Raw genomic sequence first — 6,004 nt, forward strand, 5'->3', positions numbered from 1 at the left:
GCAGGAAAGAGAGACTATAGAGGAGAATCAGGTAGCGTGCTCGCTTTATGCCTGGTGGTCCTGCTGCATCACACGTAATCTTGATGGCGAGCACCCGAGGAAGAAACTTTATGTTTACTGTAAAGACCCAAGCACCTTGTTGGCATGAAATCAATAAGCACTATTGGTAACAGCCGCGATTTAGGCGATGTGCTCTCAACAAAATATACTGGCCTCTGTTGACTGGCACATATGCGATTAGCAAACATTTTCTCACATGCAGGGTTAGGCTTCCTTACTGTTACGCTTGCAGCGTGTGTAACCCAAATTAGGGCCACAACGGCAGCTGTCATTAGATCGATACGATTTGTCAATAACAACAAGCTCGGGAATATGTAACCGAGGCCGTGGACAGTCCTTAAAGAAAGTAAACTCTTCCTAAGTTTGCTCTTCTCTTACATAAGCAATATATAAAAAGGATTAAACCCTTGCAGAAAGGCAGCAATAAAAAAAAGTGACCTGGTTTTCTGTGCCCAAGTTCCCAGTACTTTGCAGAGCATAAGTTAAAAGTCTCAGCTTTTCCACCGTGCAATTCAGAGAATGCGGTGGGAACAGAATGCGAGGCGACTCAGCTGGAAAATATCTTAGATGAAATATTTTTGTCGAGCACTTTTCTCATGTGAATTGGCCTCCAGTTTGGTGTATACCAGTCACCAGAACGTGGCATTCATTTGACTTCATGTCTTGAGGATTTTATTTTTTTTAATCAACAAACTGCTGCATAAGCCAGCAGAACAAAAGCAAAAAGCAATGTAACCCCGTTTAACAAGAGCTGTGCCTCTTATGAGGTCAGCAGAGGAGAGTCAGATTTTAACGTTCTCACAGGTCCTTTGCTGTGATAAATGGCAATGAGGAAAACTCCTTAAGGCTCCTGCCTACCTGGCTTTCTTCTCCAAATCAGTTTCATCATTACCCACAACGATTCATTGCTTTTTTTAAAGATACATGTCAAGTTTGATAGCTTTTTATTCTAAGGGAATAATAACAATCTAAGTATTAAAAGCATGTTTTCCCCCAGATGTGCTGATGTCTCAATAGGTTATTTTTTATATCAAGGAAAACAAAGCACGTACAAACTGCTTATCAGATTTATTTATCAAATAAATCTGACAGCACTGGACAGAACAGTGGCTTACCCAGCAGGTGTCATCTGATCAAAAATATTTCATGTACACGCAAAAAAAGTAAAAGAACAATATGAAAGTGTGATAGCTAGACAATCAACTTAGAAATTAATTAACTCCTGAATGATGGAACACAATAAAAGTTTTCTTGACCCCCATTAAAAAATTGTATTCCAGAGCAATGCTCTCAAATCTAATCATTCCAGGATAAGGGTCAGGCATCAGGATTTTTATTTTTTAATCTCCATGAGAAATGCTAATTGTGCAGCCAGAGATGGGAAACAATGGGATATATTAGCAAGAAAAACTAAAAGGGGGAATTAGATCTTACTTCAAATAATTTCTTGGAATATAGCAATAAACCAAAAAGAGAAAGAAAAGTGCCTTAAAAATCGAACCCCATGCATCCAAATGGTCATTTAACTTTGTTTAATATCAATAAGCAACCAACCATGTTTCTTTCTGTAGAGATGAATCTTCAAAAGTGTTGCAGATCTCTTCCCTACACCTGCCAGCCCCATTGCAATGTCAGAAACCCGCTTCTACAGAGTACTAAGGAACATTTTTCTCTCACTTGTTGCTGTTTAGCTGAACTGAATCCTGCTCCATAATTGCCAGAGATCACACAGGACACAAAGAAGGCAATCGTTAGGTACTTATTTTTTATATGATACTAGTACAGCCCTATAAACCCTTTCTAGGAGATTAACCTGCAAAAAGTAGAGGTCATCTCTGCTGAAAATTTGTTGGTTTTTTGCAATTACTTGAAGTAGTGTTTGCTCAAAGACCCAGATTTTCTCATTTTTGTAAGTTACCAAGATTCTAGGAGAGGCAGTTGAAAGAATGAGTTGATCAAGATGTAGTCATTAGACTTTTCACTTTTTTTCACAGCTTTAGTGAGGTATAATTGATGTACAAAAAACTACTCATATTTGATGTATACAATTCGATGAGTTTGGACATATGTATACAACCATGATATTATCACTCCAATCAAGTTAATAAACCTATCCATCGCTGCCAAGACTTTCCTTGTGTCCCTTTGTTGTGTGTTTTTGGTGGGGGGGGGGGATTGTTTTTTGTGATGCGAACACTTACCATGAGAGCTATCTTCTTAACAAATTTTTAAGTGCACAATACTGTATTTTCAACTATAAGCACTATGTTGAATATCAGATCTCCAGTACTTATGAATCTTGGATAACTTGAACTTTATACCCATTGAACAAGAATTCCCTATTTCCCACTCCCCTGGCAACTGCCATTCTAAGTTCTGTTTCTATATGTTGGTCTATTTTAGATTCCTCGGGTAAGTGAAATCACACAGTATTTTTCCTTTTGTGACTGACTCATTTTACTTAGCATAATGTCTTTCACGTCCATCCATGTTGTCACAAATGGTAGGATTTCCTTCTTTTGAAAGCTGAATGATATTCTACTAAGTGCATATACCATATTTTCTTTATCCACTCACCTGTCAATGGACATCAGATAGTTTCCTCACTTTAGCTATTGTTCATAATGCTGCAATGAACACGGAAGAGCAGATATCTCCTTAAGAGATTAATTCCAATTACTTTGGATATATACCCAGAAGTGGACTTGCTAGATCATAGGGTAGTTCTATTTTTGATTGTGGGGGACTACATCAAACTAAAAAGTTTCTGCACAGAAAAATATCTGCATTCACATACGATACATTGTTGAAATTGTAAACAGAAATGGAATGTGAGACAAGTGTGGTAATGTTCCATGTCATTGCATCTACAAGAGCTGTTGTTAAATAGTAATGATGATCCTGGTGATAATAATACTGACATTACTATTGTAAAATTATTATCATCATTAAATTATTATAGTTATTAATAAAGTCCAGAATTATGCTTTGCAGTATATTCTCATTCTTATATATGATCTTTATCTTTATTTTCTCTACAATTTACTTCCCAGATGGGGACAGAATTTTTACCACTTTCAGGATACTTAATGATTTCCACCTATGCCTTAATTGTACCTAATTTATGAGACCCACATTTATTAAGACTAGTAATAGCATTTTCATTTTTCTATTTCCATAAAGCAGTCAGAGAAAAATGTAATAAAATATTCAAATCCTCACACTAATTGCCAAAGTGAGCAACAGTGCCTAACTCCAATCGCTGATGAGGAGGCACCACTGCCAGTGTAACCCTCCAAATATCCAGTTATCATCAGGTGCTGACGCTGCTCTTCACTGTGGGAGGGATGCCACACTGTCTCATAATGTAACCATTAGCCACATGGGACTATTAAAATAATTAACATCAAATAAAATTTTAAATTCCTCAGTCTCACTGGCCATATTTCATACATGGCTAATGGTTAGCGTATTATACAGCGTAAAGAACATTTCCAACACCACAGAAAATTCAATTGGATACAGCTGGTCTAGGGACTTTTCTATGTGTAATGTTTGAAAATAAAAATATTATCTGAATTCTGTCTTTACTCATTACATTTCATCTCTTTCTTTCCAGTCTTACAGCCATTACTTTCCAAGTTTAGCATCTTCATGACTAAGCTATTACAATAATCTGTAAGTGGTCTCACTGTTTCTAGTCTCTTCCCTAGTTAATTCATTTTTTTAAAAAATATATCTTTATTGACTTCAGGGAGAGGAGAGAGAGAGAGAAACATCAATGATGAGAGAGTCGTCATTGATCGACTGCCTCCTGCAGGCCACCAACTGGGGATTGAGCCCACAAGCCGGGCATGTGCCCTGACCGGGAATTGAACCTCGATTTCCTAGATCTTAGGTTGATGTTCAACCACTGAGCCACGCCCACCTGGGCTATATTTTAAAACATACATGATTAATTTTATCAAGCAATGTCTTTTTCCCCACCAAAACTTTAAGAGCCTTCACCTTGATTATGGTATACATTCCAAGCAAAAGTGTTAGGTTGGTATGTATCTTTCATGAATTGGCTTCTTTCCTTCTTTTACAATGGGATTCCCAAAGCTATGCAAGTCCTCTGCTCCACCACAAATATCAGTTCATTGTCCCCTAGTTATGCTTTGCCTATTTCCACTTTTGCTCAAGCTATTTTTCTTTCTATCTGGAAATATTAATAGATTCTATTCCCCATATAGCAGCCCCCCCCCTTATCCACAGGAGATACGTTCCAAGACCACTAGTGGACGCCTGAAACTGCAGATCATACCAAGCCCTATACAGACAATGTTTTTTCCTATATATAAGTACTTATGATAAAGTTTATACATTAGGCACAGTAAGAGATTTACAATAACTAATAATAAAATAGAACAAGCATAACAAATACTGTAATAAAAGTTGTGTGAATGTGGTCTCTCTTTCAAAATATTGCACTGTACTCACCCTTCTTTGTCACGTGAGATGAGTAAATGCCTACGTGACAGGATGATGCAAGGTGAATGACACATTTTGACATATCGTTAGGTTTTTATTGCCTTCTGGCAATATGTCAGAATGAGGATCATCTGCATCAGATGATTCTAGATCAGCGATTTTCAACTGGTCTGCCATGGCACACTGGTGTGCCACAGAATTTCTAAAGCATGCAATACCTGACTATTTAGTCAGGGGAACTGACCTCTTTTCCTTTGGGTTGTCAAATTTTAAAAATGACAACAGTCAACACAACTATAGCCATCTAGTGTGAATGAATCAAAATTATACCTATTTTTCTGTCAGATTGGTAAAAAATATATTTTTTGGTGTGCTGAAGAATTTTAGTAGTTTATGTGTGCCATGAGATGAAGAAGGTTGAAAATCCCTATCCTAGATCATTGAGTCATGATGATGTCGACTGAATGTCAGGAGCTGAAGATGCCTGTGGTTGGGGAAATGTCATATTTTCAGAGGAAGGTGGACTGCTGGTAATTGACACCAAGGATGGGCAGGGACTACTGTACTTGAATGTTGTTATAATCCTATCAAATCCAGTTTAAGTCTAATTTTATCCATAGAGCTGAACTTAACCAATACACACCATAACTATCTTTAATAACCCACATCAGTGATCTCTCCAAGGATAGTCCCCACTGACTGTTGTGTTTTATGATGTTCATCCTAACTCCTCACATTCAAGAAATTTACAATCTCTCTTTCAGAGAAAATTATACATCCAAGACCTGTGGGAGGTTTTTTTGTATATCCCATAACCATCTACATAATATCTTTCGTGAAGATTATTTTTAAAAATAACAGATTTGGATTTTATCTAGAAAGGGAAGTAAAAAAGTAGAGAAAAATAATATTTCCTCAGCATGACTCTGGGTCTTCACAAAACTTCAGGGTTAAGTATTATTAGTTCCATTTTACAGACAAAGTTCAGAGAAGTTAAGTAAATTGTTCTAAGTTATAACTAATTAATGACACATCAGAGGTTTTAAAACAAAACAAATTCTAAAGCTCATGACCTTTTAGTTCAAAGGCCTATCCCCTTCAAGAAAGAATCTATGCTTTGTCCTCTAGAGCCAGTACTTTGAAAAAAGTGCTCACAGCACATAATGAAAAGTTATCTCTATGATTTCAGTCTTCCTCTGTCCTGTTAAACATGATCATGGAGCTTTTACCCTGTCATTGAATTAAAGGAAGGCAGGCCCATGATTTTTCTAGTCTCTTGTTGGTAATAGAAATTACTATGGTCATTTTACCCCATCATTCGAAAATTATAATATTTAATCTAATATATTAATTAATCCTTTAAACTTCATTCATAAGTCAGACTCTCCCTCCGGCTCTTCAACTAAGGCTGGCAGCAGATGAGCCACCGATCTTCAGGGATGAAATATGGTCTGTCTCTGCTCTCTTTCCC

This window comes from Miniopterus natalensis, chromosome 3 (assembly GCF_054644295.1).
Source record: "Miniopterus natalensis isolate mMinNat1 chromosome 3, mMinNat1.hap1, whole genome shotgun sequence".
NCBI classification, from domain to species: domain Eukaryota; kingdom Metazoa; phylum Chordata; class Mammalia; order Chiroptera; family Miniopteridae; genus Miniopterus; species Miniopterus natalensis.